Source organism: Oncorhynchus nerka, linkage group LG19 (genome assembly GCF_034236695.1).
Source record: "Oncorhynchus nerka isolate Pitt River linkage group LG19, Oner_Uvic_2.0, whole genome shotgun sequence".
Taxonomy (NCBI): Eukaryota; Metazoa; Chordata; class Actinopteri; order Salmoniformes; family Salmonidae; genus Oncorhynchus; species Oncorhynchus nerka.
In genome coordinates, this window is record NC_088414.1 from 31,185,144 (window position 1) to 31,203,939 (window position 18,796).

Here is an 18,796-nt window from a genome sequence, read left to right on the forward strand (position 1 = left end):
TTAGAAATACAGGCCCAGCTCAACAACAGTAATATGGTTAGAAATACAGGCCCAGCTCCAACAGTAATATGGTTACAGGCCCAGAAATACAGGCCCAGCTCCAACAGTAATATGGTAAGAAATACAAGCCCAGCTCCAACAGTAATATGGTTAGAAATACAGGCCCAGCTCCAACAGTAATATGGTAAGAAATACAGGCCCAGCTCCAACAGTAATATGGTAAGAAATACAGGCCCAGCCAGTAATATGGTAAGAAATACAGGCCCAGCTCCAACAGTAATATGGTAAGAAATACAGGCCCAGCTCCAACAGTAATATGGTTAAGAAATACAGGCCCAGCTCCAACAGTAAGTAAGAAATACAGCCCAGCTCCAACAGTAATAGTTAGAAATACAGGCCCAGCTCCAACAGTAATATGGTTAGAAATACAGGCCCAGCTCCAACAGTAATATGGTAAAAAATACAGGCCCAGCTCCAACAGTAATATGGTAGAAATACAGCCCAGCTCCAACAAATGAAATACAGGCCCAGCTCCAACAGTAATATGGTTAAGAAATACAGGCCCAGCTCCAACAGCTCCAACAGTAATACAGGGCTCCAACAGTAATATGGTTAAGAAATACAGGCCCAGCTCCAACAGTAATATGGTTAGAAATAGAAATACAGGCCCAGCTCCAACAGTAATACGGTAAGAAATACAGGCCCAGCTCCAACAGGAATATGGTAAGAAATACAAGCCCAGCTCCAACAGTAATATGGTAAGAAATACAGGCCCAGCTCCAACAGTAATATGGTAAGAAATACAGGCCCAGCTCCAACAGTAATACGGTAAGAAATACAGGCCCAGCTCCAACAGTAAGATGGTAAGAAATATATGCCCATCTACAACAATAACTACAGTACGTAGGCAGGGAATATATTCAAATGATATGTAAATACGCTGAGCTCTTTCTTTTTTCTCTCTCCCCTTTCTTCCCCACCTCTCTCTCTCCCTGCCCTCCCCTCCTCCCTCCCCCTCTCACTCCCTACCTAATTCATCTCCCACCCGCTCCTCCCTCCCCTCTCACTCCCATTCCTTCTTCCCCTCCCACCCCTTCCTCTCTCTCCCTTTCTTTTTTTTCTCTCTCTCTCCCTTCCCTCTCTTCCTCTTCCTCACAGCCAATGGAAAGAAAACAGCAGTAAACAACTGTATGGCTCTTTATTCCACAGAAATAATATTCTATTGCGTATGTTTTTAGAAACAGTGATTTCATTGTATTCTTTGTTTTGTTGAAGTCAATTAAGAACTAATTCTTATTTACAATGACAACCTGTCCAGAGGTGGAGACAACAGTTAAATAGAACAACACAACACACAGACATCAGACATTAAAAGAGATCACCATGACAGATACACAAGACAGATATACATGGCAACAGTGCTTTCATTGGTAGCAGTACTGCTAAAATCTCTACGCATCTGAGGTCGAATAGATTTAGCATTTATTTGCATATTGTTGAAACCATAGTGCTCGTCAGATCTGTTGTTACTCAGACTTGTAGGAAAACCTCTGAGTTTGAGCACCTCGTTTGGTAGATTTTGTAATGTTATTGATCTTCAACCAGATATGAAGGAGAGGAGAAAACATGAAGGGGAAAGAGGAAGGTGGAAGTCTCCGGGATTGAACCCTTACCACTAGGATTACATCCTGAATCCAGGATGCAATGCTACCACTAGACCAAACTCAAACTAGTCATGGAACAGATAAAGTTATTTTACAGTTCAACCTCCCCAGAGGTCCACATGAAGAAAAAGCAAGGTATGTTGGGACAGTTTTACTCAATATATTTTTTTATTTTTATTTAACCTTTATTTAACTAGGCAAGTCAGTTAAGACCATATTCTTATTTACAAAGACGGCCTAGGAACAGTAGGTTCTGCCTTGTTCAGGGGCAGAACGACAGATTTTTACCTTGTCAGCTCAGGGATTCGATCTAGCAACCTTTCAGTTACTGGCACAACGCTACTTGCCACCCCGAAACTTGAGGGGCAGTTTTTCCAGACTCGTATTAAGCCTAGTCCAAAACTAAAACACTTTTAATGGAGATTCTCTATTGAGAATTTGTGGGATCAAGTTTTGGGGGTAAAATTTTTAACACGGCAATGTATGCATGATGATATAATTTCGTATGTACTGTATATCACTGTAGTTTTACCGGAAGATACACACTCTTCCGGTAATATCTACCAAACTACACAAGGTTGACACAGGAAGGGTATCTCTGTCAAAGTATTCAGTATTCAACATGATTGCCTGTTGTAACATGGGGGTAAGTTTATTAGCTAATATCATGATTTGTTAAATGTTTACTATTGTATTTGTTGTGTACTGGAAGTATATCATTAAACTTTGTCTGATGTGCGGCGCTGAATGTGGTTGCACGTGGTCCCCACCATGCTTAGCATGGACAGTACGGAACAGATACTACGGATGAATGATGTGAATGTGTTTTGTTTATATGGCTAGTCAGCAGACATCCAAGCTACAGTACTTTATGATCTGTTGCTTGTGTTATACCTTTGAATATTTGAATGATTAGAAGGTTTTAAGTTTTGGATGAGGCCTGCTAACGACACAGCAGCACCACGTGTCGAGCAGATCAGCAGACCGAAGAGGGACAAAAAGTGGTGATTCACAACTACAGTATATTACAATACAGCTTTTAGAAACATTAACAGGTGTTTAGATTTGGCCTTTTGGTATTTTTTTGTGAAGAGAATTTGGTGTTTCAGGTACCATTGTTGAACTCCAGAGCTGGGACTGACATCCTTAGCCTATAATGGTGCAGTTTATAAAGATAATATAAGCATATTTTTTCATCCAAAAAATGTGTTGAGGGTAGATACTGCTATTTTATAGGCGAAGCAGTATTGTATTCCACTGCCTTTTCAGACATGAGATGTTTTATTGCATCGTGGTTGTAGGACAGATGTTTTATTGCGTCGTGGTTGTAGGACAGATGTTTTATTGCATCGTGGTTGTAGGACAGATGTTTTATTGCATCGTGGTTGTAGGACAGATGTTTTATTGCGTCGTGGTTGTAGGACAGATGTTTTATTGCGTCGTGGTTGTAGGACAGATGTTTTATTGCGTCGTGGTTGTAGGACAGATGTTTTATTGCGTCGTGGTTGTAGGACAGATGTTTTATTGCGTCGTGGTTGTAGGACAGATGTTTTATTGCATCGTGGTTGTAGGACAGATGTTTTATTGCGTCGTGGTTGTAGGACAGATGTTTTATTGCATCGTGGTTGTAGGACAGATGTTTTATTGCATCGTGGTTGTAGGACAGATGTTTTATTGCATCGTGGTTGTAGGACAGATGTTTTATTGCGTCGTGGTTGTAGGACAGATGTTTTATTGGGTCGTGGTTGTAGGACAGATGTTTTATTGCATCGTGGTTGTAGGACAGATGTTTTATTGCATCGTGGTTTAGGACAGATGTTTTATTGGGTTGTAGGACAGATGTTTTATTGCGTCGTGGTTGTAGGACAGATGTTTTATTGCATCGTGGTTGTAGGACAGATGTTTTATTGCGTCGTGGTTGTAGGACAGATGTTTTATTGCATCGTGGTTGTAGGACAGATGTTTTATTGCGTCGTGGTTGTAGGACAGATGTTTTATTGGATCGTGGTTGTAGGACAGATGTTTTATTGCATCGTGGTTGTAGGACAGATGTTTTATTGCATCGTGGTTGTAGGACAGATGTTTTATTGCATTGCGGTTGTAGGACAGATGTTTTATTGCATCGTGGTTGTAGGACAGATGTTTTATTGCATCGTGGTTGTAGGACAGATGTTTTATTGCGTCGTGGTTGTAGGACAGATGTTTTATTGCATCGTGGTTGTAGGACAGATGTTTTATTGCATCGTGGTTGTAGGACAGATGTTTTATTGCATCGTGGTTGTAGGACAGATGTTTTATTGCATCGTGGTTGTAGGACAGATGTTTTATTGCATCGTGGTTGTAGGACAGATGTTTTATTGCGTCGTGGTTGTAGGACATATGTTTTATTGGATCGTGGTTGTAGGACAGGTGTGTTTATTGCATTGTGGTTGTAGGACAGATGTGTTTATTAGCTAATGGCATGTTGTTTTATTATTCTACTTCTCAATCATATTAACATGTCTTGATTACTTATTACAATGTAATAAATTATAACCTAATTCACAGAATGAACACTCAAATGATCAACTTGACCAGGCAGTCCCAGAACCCCTCTCTGGAGAGACCAACCCTCCTCCCAGCATCACCCCTCTTCCTGTGAGTGTACACACACATGCATATACACACACACACACACACACACACACACACACACACACACACACACACTGAATGTCTCTGGAACATCTTTATTTTTGGCAAATTAACAGTGACTCGTCCTGATTAGAAACCGTTTTCAGACACATTGACACTGTAGTTTATGATGTTTATTATGTGTTCACGGTCCAGTGTGAAGACAACCCCTCAGGTGATCCTGGAGAGGTGTTGTCATGGAAATATTCAGTCAATAATATTTCTCAAATACCGGAGCCTTTTAGTTCAAATATACTTTTATTACAATAGTAATATAAGCCGAGCTGGATCATGAAAACAACTGACATTCCATGTCCACTCCCCAGACAGGTGCATGTCTAATGGTGTCTAATGACCCAGACCCACATATAGAGTGCACTCATCTTGCTGACTACCCTGAAATATATAATGGCCACAAAATATCCCTCCTCTGGGGCTTAATAAGTCCCACACCTTAAAGTTTGTCCCAGTACAAGTGAGAAGGGAAGCACCTTCTATGTTGCCAAGGAGACAACCTGCCACCCTTAATTAATCCGTATCAACTTTTGCTTCACCTTCTCATTCATACTGGGGAGACAGGACCAAATATATCCCCTCACATAGCTAGAAAGAAGTAAAAGATTGCTCCTCAAGCCAATTATCCTTTAACATACAGTGTAAAAGCATGTGCATGCATTTCTCATCCTTGCCCAAGGTTTTCAGTTATGTAAAATATAGGAAAAACATCCAAAAGAATGAACTAAACCTCATAAACATATGGCCCTCCCTCAGACTCCTCTCTAACAACGGTTTGGTCATAAGTGAAAAAACCTGTTAGAGGATTAAGGGCATGTTCCGTGGACTCTTGTACCGGAAAACCCTATGCAACTTACATGTCTAAGCAAACAGAAATTCAGAAGGTCTAACATCATTTATCATTCAGCAACTGTTACATTGAGTACATGGTTATATTCTGTTATACTATGTGTATACTCTAAACACATTCATAAGGGGCAGTCCCCCTTTTTGCACATGGCACAGAAAATTCGGTCAGCATGATGAAAATGTCCAAGTTTCACATCATCTAGTTTGCACCATTTGCACAAACATCAAAACGTTGCAGGTTTATGCACTATTACTGTACCTGTCATGGGGGATTTGCTACACAGTATACAATTGTCCATTCTATGTTTGTTTTTCTGCTGCCACACTGAGCCCACTTATACCAAACATTTTTATGTTGCTTTTCTAAATGATGGGTCAATGCTTGATTCTGGGGTAGTTTCTTCATTGTGGCTTTCCCAGTTTGTAACAGATGTCCAGATGTTCTGCATCAACCCTCTTTCCTGTGATTTTGCCATTGTCTTCGTTGGTGTACTAGTGCTAGTGGGAGGTGTTTTTACAATTTCTTCTAGGTTTGTTGCTGTCAAGGCCATCCTACTGTTCTTCATCTATCTTCTGAGCTCGTGCTATTAGGTGACCTAAACTGGGACATGCTTTAACACCCCGGCCATCCTACAATCCAAGCTTGATGCCCTCAATCTCACACCAATGATCAATGAACCAACCAGGTACAACTCCAAATCCGTAAACACGGGCACCCTCATAGATATCATCCTAACTAACTCGCCCTCCAAATACACCTCTGCTGTTTTCAATCAGGATCTCAGCGATCACTGCCTCATTGCCTGCATCCGTAATGGGTCTGCGACCAAACGACCACCCTTCATCACTGTCAAACGCTCCCTAAAACACTTCTGCGAGCAGGCCTTTCTAATCGACCTGGCCGGGTTATCCTGGAATGACATTGACCTCATCCCGTCAGTAGATGATGACTGGCTATTCTTTAAACGTGCCTTCCTCACCATCTTAAATAAGCATGCCCCATTCAAAAAATGTAGAACTAGGAATAGATATATTCCTTGGTTCACTCCAGACCTGTCTGCCCTTGACCAGCACAAAAACATCCTGTGATAGCCCCCGTGATATGCAACTTTTTAGGGAAGTTAGGAACAAATGTACACAGGCAGTTAGGAAAGCTAAGGCTAGCTTTTTCAAACAGAAATTTGCTCCTTTGCACCCTAGTATCTCTACTTGCACATTCATCTTCTGCACATCTACCATTCCAGTGTTTAATTGCTATATTGTAATTACTCCGCCACCATGGCCTATTTATTGCCTTAACTCCCTTATCTTACCTCATTTGCACTCACTGTATATAGACTTTTTGTTTTCTTTTGTTCTACTGTATTATTGACTATGCTTTGTTTATTCCATGTGTAACTCCATGTTGTTGTATGTGTCGAATTGCTATGCTTTATCTTGGCCAGGTCGCAGTTGCAAATGAGAACTTGTTTTCAACTAACCTCATCGGTTAAATAAAGGTGAAATAAATCGAATAAATCTGTCCTAATTTCCAATGTCTGTTAAGAAGTCCCTGGTAGGAAAGTTTCCTTCCCATTCTCCTTCGTCGTTGTTTCTCCGTCAGGGGTATCTGCCAGAGTAGGTATGTCATCAGGAGCAACAGGCATGTCACTCCTCCTTATCGCCCGGACTCTGGATATTCAGGAGAGAGTGTATGTTGTCTGTTGGGAGTTGCACCTTGGTCCACTTCTCCTTCCATTTCCTCCTGCCTGGTGTATCAGCATCCTCTCCTTCCATTCCCTCTGGGCTCCTGCCTGGTGTATCAGCATCCTCTCCTTCCATCCTGGTCAGCATCCTTCCATTCCCTCTGGGCTCCTGCCTGGTGTATCAGCATCCTGTCCTTCCATTCCCTCTGGGCTCCTGCCTGGTGTATCAGCATCCTCTCCTTCCATTCCCTCTGGGCTCCTGCCTGGTGTATCAGCATCCTCTCCTTCCATTCCCTCTGGGCTCCTGCCTGGTGTATCAGTATCCTCTCCTTCCATTCCCTCTGGGCTCCTGCCTGGTGTATCAGCATCCTCTCCTTCCATTCCCTCTGGGCTCCTGCCTTCCATTCCATTCCCTCTGGGCTCCTGCCTGGTGTATCAGCAGTCCTTATTCCTCTGGGCTTGCCTGGTGTATAATGGCTCGATGGTCCTGCCTGGTGTATCATCCGATCTCCTCCCGGAACTCTGGTATAGTGGTTTAGATGGTACCACATAGTGCTTCCTTTCACCTGGATGGCTGTTGGTGTTGCTAGGACCACTTCGTAGGGACCCTCTCGCCTTGGCTCGTTCTACTTCCTCCGGAACACTCGGACCTGGTCTTTCCGTGAGGTTTTCAAACTCAGAGAATTATGGCCTCTGTTCTATGATTACGTCATACACAATCTTATTTCCATCTCTCATCACATCTCCACTTTCTCCTCTTGGTTCCTAAGACAGTGATAGCACAAGACTGACTCTATGCCTCCAGGATTCTTTCCTGCTGGATTCCACAAAAATGAAGGCCCTAAAAAGCCTCCTCATGCTTTCGCCCAGTCTTCCCCTCTCCGGCCCCAGGTTCTGAGAGGTGTTCTTAAGCCATGTTATTTTCACCTTGTTCTCCATCTCCTTCATTGCCACTTGATAGGCACATCACCTGATAGGCAAGTGCGTATCCTTAATCAATGCTACATCCTCTTGAGGTAACTCAGCACTGTATATGCTCTCACATTGATGCCTTCAAAATGTTGTTTAGAGTACAATTACCCCAACATATTTCCTATTTCATATGATGCATTAACCAATAAAACAGCTAACCCAACCCAACTATGATGTTAAAGTAGCTCCTAGATGCAACCCATATGCATGTATGTATTCAGTGGAATCTAGTCTCTCTCTCTTTAGCTCCGCTTCCCTGCAGGTGCTGTAAGGAGTACTTTGTCTGGACCAGACCAACGCTGTCCCAACACCCCCCATCTGGTGTATCTTGATGTATACTCAATCTGCAGAATTCAGCCCATGCCCTTGGTTATCTCTGCCTCCTTATGTGCTGCTTTCAACTTATAATTGTCGCTATATTTTACTTAGCCAACTGTCCTCCCTCTCCTATGAGCTATCTCCTGTAAGAATATGCATAGTCTCTAGATATAACCCTCCTCTACCATCACAACCTTAATTTATGCTTCTTAACTTAGCACATATCATCCCAGGTTGGAATGTACATTTGTAAATGGTACCTTTTATTGTCGTTAATAACTATTCTTATTCCAACCTCCCTTTGTCCCTGTTTTCCTGTCGTAAGTGGCCTGGTAATGAAAGATCAGTTTCACAATGTATCCTTAGTCTAAACTGTTTGTAGTGTATAGACCCACTTTCCCATTTTTTCCCCTTCTCCTGGCACTTTTTCAGATATCGTTCACAGGTCATCTTCCCAACGGACTCAGATAGAAGTGTTAAAAGTCACTGTCACATTGCATGCCTTTGTCGCTCTCTCTTGATTTTACAGCACTTTTCTGATTCACTTCCCGACCCCACTTTTCTGATTCACTTCCTCGACACAGAAAAGGCAATATTATACGGAATTTTTAACTATCCAGGCAGTCCCCACTGATCGATTCACTTCCTCGCAACAATAAGCGGTATTACAGTATTTCTACTTAATTTTATTCGACCATGCAGATAGACAGTTGTCACTCCAAACTAGATCGAACAGTCAACAGGGCAGACAAATAACCTGAACGAGACTGAACACCCACCCCAGCTGAGCAACTGAGCGAGCTGGATGAATTGAATGACACACCTGACTTGGACTGACTGAATAAGATGAATGGGCTACGTTTTGTGCGCAAACTCAAACAGGTCTAAACAAATAAGTCCAGCTTGAATCAGACAACACTGTCACAACCCAAACAGACTTAACAAACTGATCAAATGAACCGCCTGAACAAATGAGTGAATAACCCCACACAACTGAGCCAGTCAAGACAGATGAAGCACATAAATCTCCCTCTGCAGTTGGTCACACATAAATTACTATATTATATTTTCACTATTGCATCCCTGAAAGCTTTTTATCCCCTCGTTATTTTGCATGCATTTCATTGAACTCAAAATCTCCCAATATTTCTTTGGTTCGTCAAATTTGGAGAGACCCACTTGGTGCCTTACTGCTGAGACAGATTCACAGGGCAAACCACATAAAAACTCTACTACTATAGATAAGAACTCGGCTTACCGTCTTTTCAAATGGCCACTTGTATTTTTGTGCAGTTTGTCTAAGAAGGCTCTCCGCAGCTGCAGATTTTCACCGTCTCTGGTCCCTTTTCACCACTCCTGGCAAGCTCGCCATTTACGTGGTGGAAATATTCAGTCAATAATATTTCTCATATACTGGAGCCTTACAATTACAATAGTAACAAGTGACAAGCCGAGCTGAATCATGGAAACAATTGACTTTCCAGCCTCGACACACAGCCTCGACACACATTTCTTATACATTTTTCCTCCTTACGTCACACACATAGTAACTCCTCTTTATGTTAATGATTCATCCCCTCTGGCATTTAGCCACCGTTATGTTTTTGCCTTGCACTCATTTTAGTTTGGTTTCACATTAGGGCATGGAAACATTAGAGCCATAGCAATGGTTCAAAAATAAACAGACATGTAATCCTGCTAACTCCTCTGAAATGAGCACACATGTTCTGGAAAATTCCCTTTAGTGTCTGTGTCATAGACCACATTTCCCATCAGACATCAGCCTCCTGTGAGTAAAGTGTGACAGTTCAGAGACCTTCAGTTCATATCTGGCTGTTGTTTGGTTGTCTGGCTGTTGTCTGACTGTGACTCTCATGTTGTCACTAGTTACCTGAACACAGTGACGACGTCAAGTCTGTGGGACCTGCACCTTCTCAACCCTCTACCTTGTAAGTCAGTGATACATTATTGTAGGAATTTGGTCAAATCACATTTGATTTGATTTGTCACATACAACGAATACACCAGGTGTAGACTTTACTGTGAAATGCTTACTTACAAGCCCTTAACCAACAATGTAGTTCAAGAAATAGAGTTAAGAAAATATTTACCAAAAATAATAATAATAACACAATAAAATAACAATAACGAGGCTATATGCAGGGGCTACCAGTACCGAGTCAATGTGCAGGAGTACAGGTTAGTTGAGGTAATTTGTACATGTAGGTAGAGGTCAAGTGACTATGCATAGGTAATAAATGATGCAACATTGCTTTCATTAAATACAAAATAAACGTTGCCAGTGTTCTTAATGAATTGTGGCAAGAGAATCGATGAGAATACTTTTCCTAGTCTAAAAGATACCAGATATCTGAACGTGATTCTCTTTTGTTTTTAAGCTTCTCTGTTCTATAGCTGAACTGATAGTCCGGTGTTAAACACTCAGTGCCTGTCTGACTTTCTCCTCAGGGGTCTGAATGGTGACAGAAACATGCCGGTGGTCCGGGGACTGGGCTCAGGTATGAGTTGCTAACACAAGATGTGCAAAGTATATGTAACAAAATGCTTTACAAACAACACAGACCTGAAGTACACAGAAGAAAACCCAATGTAAAGGTGTAATGTAATGTTTATCTGTCTGCAGCTGACCCAGAAGAGGTGAAGAGGCTGAAGGACACCAGCTTCTTCATCTGTAATCGATAGCTGCTTCTATGATTAGGGTATACAACAAATTGCATTTAAAAAAACAAATATTGTAAGTTATTTATTTATTAAATTTTAATTGACAACAAATCAGTACAGAAAGTACATGGGGGAACACAAGTATACATAAATAATATACAAAGGACAATTGGGATAGGGGCGGGGCTAGGGGGTACAATATCACATTACACAAGGACCTTAAGGGACATACAGTGGGGAGAACAAGTATTTGATACACTGCCGATTTTGCTGAAAGTCCGTATTACCCAGCGACAGCCCCGAAACCTGAAGGATCTGGAGAAGGTCTGTATGGAGGAGTGGGCCAAAATGCCTGCTGCAGTGTGTGCAAACCTGGTCAAGAACTACAGGAAACGTATGATCTCTGTAATTGCAAACAAAAGTTTCTGTACCAAATATTAAGTTCTGCTTTTCTGATGTATCAAATACTTATGTCATGCATTAAAATGCAAATTAATTACTTAAAAATCATACAATGTGAATTTCTGGATTTTTGTTTTAGATTCTGTCTCTCACAGTTGAAGTGTACCTATGATTAAAAAATTACAGACCTCTACATGCTTTGTAAGTAGGAAAACCTGCAAAATCGGCAATGTATCAAATACTTGTTCTCCCCACTGTACATACACTTATTATTCTAACAGCTTTTTTGTTAGTAGAGTATTTAATTGTCTCAAAATTGTAAGGTAAGAAAATGTGGTGTTTTGTTTGTAAATTTACATTTGTGTATATGAAATTTGGCCAAAAGAATAAAGAAATTAATTACATAAAATTATTTAAATGAAATATTATGCTTAATATTATGCTTAAAATTATGCTTATAAATTAAGGACCATGACAAAAGAACCTGCCGATGAAAGGCAGAGAGTTTCACTGGAACTTTGTCAATATTATAATTGCAAACCAACATGATGTTAAGGCCACCAAATGTAGAGAAGACATGATGAGGAATACAATTCCACATAGAAGTGGGTCTTCTTAGAAATTGCTATATCCAATTGATCTTAAAAGTATTATTTAAGGTAGTCAAGTCCAGAAATATTCAGCCCACCCTACTCATAAGTGTTCATTATAACAGTTTTCCTAATGTAATGCGCAATATGTTAGCCTAGAGATACCTTCAGCCTTGGTTATTAGGACTCTTCCTTTTAAAGATAAGTCCCTCTGTAGCCATTGACTTAGCTTCTTCTGGGTTTTTTTAATAAGAGGGTTAAAATGTAGTAAGCTTCTAGTCTTCTGATCCTTAGTAATGGTTATGCCGAAATATGTAAGTTCTTCTTTCACTGAAATACCATTATATGAAGGTGTCACACAATCTTTGACAGCCATGAGTTCACATTTATTAATGTTAAGATATAGACCAGATGCTTTGGAAAAAGATTATCACATTGACCGATATGGGAATTTGGTCTTTAGCGTCTTTCAGAAAAATGGTAGTATCGTCAGCCAGCTGGCTCATAATCATTTCTTTACCAGCTATGGAAATACCTTGTAGAGAACTATCATTTAAATAATTTGAAAGAAGTTGGGTGATTTATAAAAACAGATATGGAGAGATCGGACAACCTTGCCTAATTCCTCTCTTTAACACAAATCTAGGTAAGGTGCCATGTTTCAGTTTGATAGAGCTGTTACCATTTGTATAGAGAGTCTTAATCGCCTTTCAGAAAAAATCCCCAAAGCCAAATTTCTCAAGGGAGTGGAAGAGGAACTGATGCGCTACTGTGCCAAATGCTTTATAAAAATCTAAAAATAATATGAAGCTATCCTCGGTTATTAGGTCTGAGTAGTCAAGTATGTCTAATACTAGTCTGATATTGTTAGAAATATGTATGTTCCTCATAAAGCCAGACTGTGTTTCATCAATGATTGCATACAGGAATTCTTTAATTATTTTTGCAAGTAGTAATATATATAGTCATTATTAAGAAGACAAATTGGACGCCAGTTATCGATGAGCAGCACTTCTTTTTTAGGCTTATAGGTAGGTATCAGTGTTATTAACCCCTGACTCATTGTAGGAGGCAGAACAATGTTTTTAATACTCTCTAAAAATATCTCAAGTAGGAAGGGAGCTACTTGTTCAGAAATAAATTAGTAAAATTCTGACGTAATTCCATCAACACCTGGTGATTTATTGTTCTTTAGATGTTTGATAGACTCTATACTCTTTTCAACTTTGATGGGTTCATCACACTGTTTAGATTCTGTATCACTGATGGAGTGAACATTATTCAGTGAATTAAAAAAACATATCTGTGGATTCCTGAGAGTACGTAGAGCTATACAATTTCCTGTCAAAATTACTACAGTATTAAGCATTACATTTTTGGTCATCTGTAATAACACCATCAATGTTTAACTTATGGATAGTGTTATTTGTAGAGTGAAATGTCTCAAGTCTAAAGAAATAAGATGAATTCTGTTCTCACTCCTCAATCCATTTTTTCCCTAGATCTAATAAAGGCTCCTTCTGCTTTTAATCTATATATATTATCCAGTTGATGTAATCTAAATATATTATCCAGTTGATGTAATCTATATATATTATCCAGTTGATGTAATCTATATATATTATCCAGTTGATGTAATCTATATATATTATCCAGTTGATGTAATCTATATATATTATCCAGTTGATGTAATCTATATATATTATCCAGTTGATGTAATCTATATATATTATCCAGTTGATGTAATCTATATATATTATCCAGTTGATGTAATCTATATATATTATCCAGTTGATGTAATCCATATATATTATCCAGTTTATTTTGTAACTCAATCAGTTCCATCTTCTCCACCGAGAGGCCGGCTGGGGACTTCTGGGAAAGTGAAGTTATCTTAATGATCACCTTTTCCTCCTCAGCTCTTCTGGTCTTAGCAAGATTACTATCATATTTTCTAAGGTATTTGGACACCTCAAATTTAAAGAGCTCCCAGTTCTTGCAATAAGATTTTTCTTCACAAGTACTTTCCCAAAAGTGTGAGAGCAGATCTTTAACCTCAAACTTGACTATTTAATAACAAACTATTTAGCTTCCAGTAGGATCTACCAAGGTTAGTATTGGGGATAAATATTTTTATATCAATGTTAATGGCCCTATGGTCTGTGAGGGGAGTAGTACAAATATTGTTAGTAACACACTCACTATCAATACATTTGGATATAAGCCAACAATCTATTCTGGACTGTCTGGAACCTGTTTTGTTACTCCAAGTGAACAATCTGTCGGCTGGAAACCTCTCTCCATATATCAGTAAGATCAATCTTTTCCATAAAAAGTATTACATCCACATTCTGACTGGTTGGCCTATGTACCTGGGGGCCATCTATCAGATGGAATATGCATAAAATGCATCCTCCAATTGCAACCTCTTGTCTATGCCCGCACATATTGTCTGAAGAAAATGTTAGTCATACGTCAGTAACACCAAATGTTAGTCACACCAAATTAGTCATTGGTCATTTCTAAATAGGACATCATTACTGTCGATCATGAACGTTTCCCCGATGAAACGTCCAAAGACGCAAATGTGTGTCTACATTATTTGATCTCATTATTTGACCTCATTATTATTTGATCTCAATCAGTTTCATGGGATATGAATTTAGGTCTTCTTCAATCCCTGTTTCGTGAGTGAATTACAGCAGTTGGTGTTAATAAACTATCCTGTATTTAGCACGTATTCTGGCTGGTGGTGCGCGCTGTGGCGTCTACATTAGATGTTTTTTTAGGACTATTCAGCTAACCATTCTACTATCTCCTAAGAAATTAGGTGATATTTTTGGTGTAACAGTAACATTATAACATGTTATTATATTTGGTTTTATGTTGAAAATGTATTAATTATAATGTGATCTGGCGAAACATTGATTCAGCTTTGATCTAACTTTACAAACTATTACCATTGTGATAAACGGCGGAGCGATGCTCTGGTGAAGTTCGGCAGCACTACACCCCTGCCTAGTGATAAAAAAGTATGGATACAACTTTCCTGAAGACTAGCAGAACAGGGATCCTAAACCTGTCGTTCAGTGCTACAGTGTCTTCTAGACCAGTGGTTTCCGACCAGCGGTACTAGGACCCCTAAGGGTACTGTACTTGGCCTAACCACAGGGGGTACTTGAAGACTCATGAGACCATAGGCCTGCAGGTAAAATGCACATGAGTGGGTACTTCAGGAGAACTCCGTACAGAGCAAGATTCAGTTGGTGGTACAGTAACTGGAAAAGTTTGGGAACCACTGTTCTAGACCATTAGTTCCCAAACTATGGGGCGTTGGCAGGGACCCCCCCTCCCAGAAAATATAGATATACATATAGTGAAGGGGTTTGAATACTTTCTGTATGTACTGTATGTATATCTTTGCAAAGCTGTCATCAAGGCGGCAGGGTAGCCTAGTGGGTAGAGCATTGGACTAGTAACCGAAAGGTTGCAAGTTCAAATCCCCAAGCTGACAAGGTACAAAATCTGTCGTTCTGAACGACTTGATTAGTGTAGTATTAGCTAGCTACATAGTTGTCTTTGCTGTCTTCGTATCCAAGATAATTGTGTAGTCTTAGAGTGATTATCTTAATTCACCGAGGTTAGCTAGCCAGCTATTTTGTCGTCCTTAACGTAGGAGACACTCCTAGCTAGCCAATAGCCAGCCAATGTCTACTGAATAGAACTTTCGCATTCCGGTCGCATTCCGCTTCGCTCCACAGGTAGTATCACATTTTCATTTCATTTCATTACAGTCCCAACGGTGTGATTTGTTTGATCGTAGCTAGCTACATAGCCGTCTTTGTTTCAAAGATAATTGTGTAGTCTAGAGCGATTTTCTAGGTTAGCTAGCCAGCTATTGTCGTTCTCCTAACGCAACGTAACGTAACCAACACTGCTAGCTAGCCAGCTAGCTCCCGAAAAACAGCATTGTAGAAACTTCACACTCAACGGTACGACTTGATTAGGGTAGTGTCAACAACGCAGCTAGCCTACCCCAGCAGTACTGTATCATTTTAATCATTTTAGTCAATTAGATTCTTGCTACGTAAGCTTAACTTTCTGAACATTCGAGACGTGTAGTCCACTTGTCATTCCAATCTCCTCTGCATTAGCGTAGCCTCTTCTCTAGCCTGTCAACTATGTGTCTGTCTATCCCTGTTCTCTCCTCTCTGCACAGACCATACAAACGCTCCACACCGCATGGCCGCGGCCACCCTAATCTGGTGGTCCCAGCGCACACGACCCACGTGGAGTTCCAGGTCTCCGGTAGCCTCTGGAACTGCCGATCTGCGGCCAACAAGGCAGAGTTCATCTCAGCCTATGCCTCCCTCCAGTCCCTCGACTTCTTGGCTCTGACGGAAACATGGATCACCACAGACAACACCGCTACTCCTACTGCTCTCTCTTCGTCCGCCCACGTGCTCTCGCACACCCCGAGAGCTTCTGGTCAGCGGGGTGGTGGCACCGGGATCCTCATCTCTCCCAAGTGGTCATTCTCTCTTTCTCCCCTTACCCATCTGTCTATCGCCTCCTTTGAATTCCATGCTGTCACAGTTACCAGCCCTTTCAAGCTTAACATCCTTATCATTTATCGCCCTCCAGGTTCCCTCGGAGAGTTCATCAATGAGCTTGATGCCTTGATAAGCTCCTTTCCTGAGGACGGCTCACCTCTCACAGTTCTGGGCGACTTTAACCTCCCCACGTCTACCTTTGACTCATTCCTCTCTGCCTCCTTCTTTCCACTCCTCTCCTCTTTTGACCTCACCCTCTCACCTTCCCCCTACTCACAAGGCAGGCAATACGCCGACCTCATCTTTACTAGATGCTGTTCCTCCACTAACCTCATTGCAACTCCCCTCCAAGTCTCCGACCACTACCTTGTATCCTTTTCCCTCTCGCTCTCATCCAACACTTCCCACACTGCCCCTACTCGGATAGTATCGCGCCGTCCCAACCTTCGCTCTCTCTCCCCCGCTACTCTCTCCTCTTCCATCCTATCATCTCTTCCCTCTGCTCAAACCTTCTCCAACCTATCTCCTGATTCTGCCTCCTCAACCCTCCTCTCCTCCCTTTCTGCATCCTTTGACTCTCTATGTCCCCTATCCTCCAGGCCGGCTCGGTCCTCCCCTCCCGCTCCGTGGCTCGACGACTCATTGCGAGCTCACAGAACAGGGCTCCGGGCAGCCGAGCGGAAATGGAGGAAAACTCGCCTCCCTGCGGACCTGGCATCCTTTCACTCCCTCCTCTCTACATTTTCCTCCTCTGTCTCTGCTGCTAAAGCCACTTTCTACCACTCTAAATTCCAAGCATCTGCCTCTAACCCTAGGAAGCTCTTTGCCACCTTCTCCTCCCTCTTGAATCCTCCTCCCCCTCCCCCTCCTCCCTCTCTGCAGATGACTTCGTCAACCATTTTGAAAAGAAGGTCGACGACATCCGATCATCGTTTGCTAAGTCAAACGACACCGCTGGTTCTGCTCACACTGCCCTACCCTGTGCTCTGACCTCTTTCTCCCCTCTCTCTCCAGATGACATCTCGCGTCTTGTGACGGCCGGCCGCCCAACAACCTGCCCGCTTGACCCTATCCCCTCCTCTCTTCTCCAGACCATCTCCGGTGACCTTCTCCCTTACCTCACCTCGCTCATCAACTCATCCCTGACCGCTGGCTACGTCCCTCCTGTCTTCAAGAGAGCGAGAGTTGCACCCCTTCTGAAAAAACCTACACTCGATCCCTCCGATGTCAACAACTACAGACCAGTATCCCTTCTTTCTTTTCTCTCCAAAACTCTTGAACGTGCCGTCCTTGGCCAGCTCTCCCGCTATCTCTCTCAGAATGACCTTCTTGTTCCAAATCAGTCAGGTTTCAAGACTAGTCATTCAACTGAGACTGCTCTTCTCTGTATCACGGAGGCGCTCCGCACTGCTAAAGCTAACTCTCTCTCCTCTGCTCTCATCCTTCTAGACCTATCGGCTGCCTTCGATACTGTGAACCATCAGATCCTCCTCTCCACCCTCTCCGAGTTGGGCATCTCCGGCGTGGCCCACGCTTGGATTACGTCCTACCTGACAGGTCGCTCCTACCAGGTGGCGTGGCGAGAATCCGTCTCCTCACCACGTGCTCTCACCACTGGTGTCCCCAGGGCTCTGTTCTAGGCCCTCTCCTATTCTCGCTATACACCAAGTCACTTGGCTCTGTCATAACCTCACATGGTCTCTCCTATCATTGCTATGCAGACGACACACAATTAATCTTCTCCTTTCCCCCTTCTGACGACCAGGTGGCGAATCGCATCTCTGCATGTCTGGCAGACATATCAGTGTGGATGACGGATCATCACCTCAAGCTGAACCTCGGCAAGACGGAGCTGCTCTTCCTCCCGGGAAGGACTGCCCGTTCCATGATCTCGCCATCACGGTTGACAACTCCATTGTGTCCTCGTCCCAGAGCGCTAAGAACCTTGGCGTGATCCTGGACAACACCCTGTCGTTCTCAAATAACATCAAGGCGGTGGCCCGTTCCTGTAGGTTCATGCTCTACAACATCCGCAGAGTACGACCCTGCCTCACACAGGAAGCGGCGCAGGTCCTAATCCAGGCACTTGTCATCTCCCGTCTGGATTACTGCAACTCGCTGTTGGCTGGGCTCCCTGCCTGTGCCATTAAACCCCTACAACTCATCCAGAACGCCGCAGCCCGTCTGGTGTTCAACCTTCCCAAGTTCTCTCACGTCACCCGCTCCTCCGCTCTCTCCACTGGCTTCCAGTTGAAGCTCGCATCCGCTACAAGACCGTGGTGCTTGCCTACGGAGCTGTGAGGGGAACGGCACCTCAGTACCTCCAGGCTCTGATCAGGCCCTACACCCAAACAAGGGCACTGCGTTCATCCACCTCTGGCCTGCTCGCCTCC

At 42.4% G+C, this 18,796-nt stretch overlaps 1 long non-coding RNA gene across 1 annotated transcript; it reads left to right on the forward strand.

Annotated features, from left to right (window-relative positions):
* The first annotated feature begins 1,543 nt into the window (after positions 1-1,543).
* Positions 1,544-11,634, forward strand: LOC115147047 (uncharacterized). Its single transcript, XR_003866259.2, has 5 exons — positions 1,544-1,799; positions 4,212-4,301; positions 10,064-10,125; positions 10,646-10,695; positions 10,821-11,634. It is a non-coding gene; the product is annotated as an uncharacterized LOC115147047 (long non-coding RNA).
* The last annotated feature ends 7,162 nt before the right edge of the window (positions 11,635-18,796 follow it).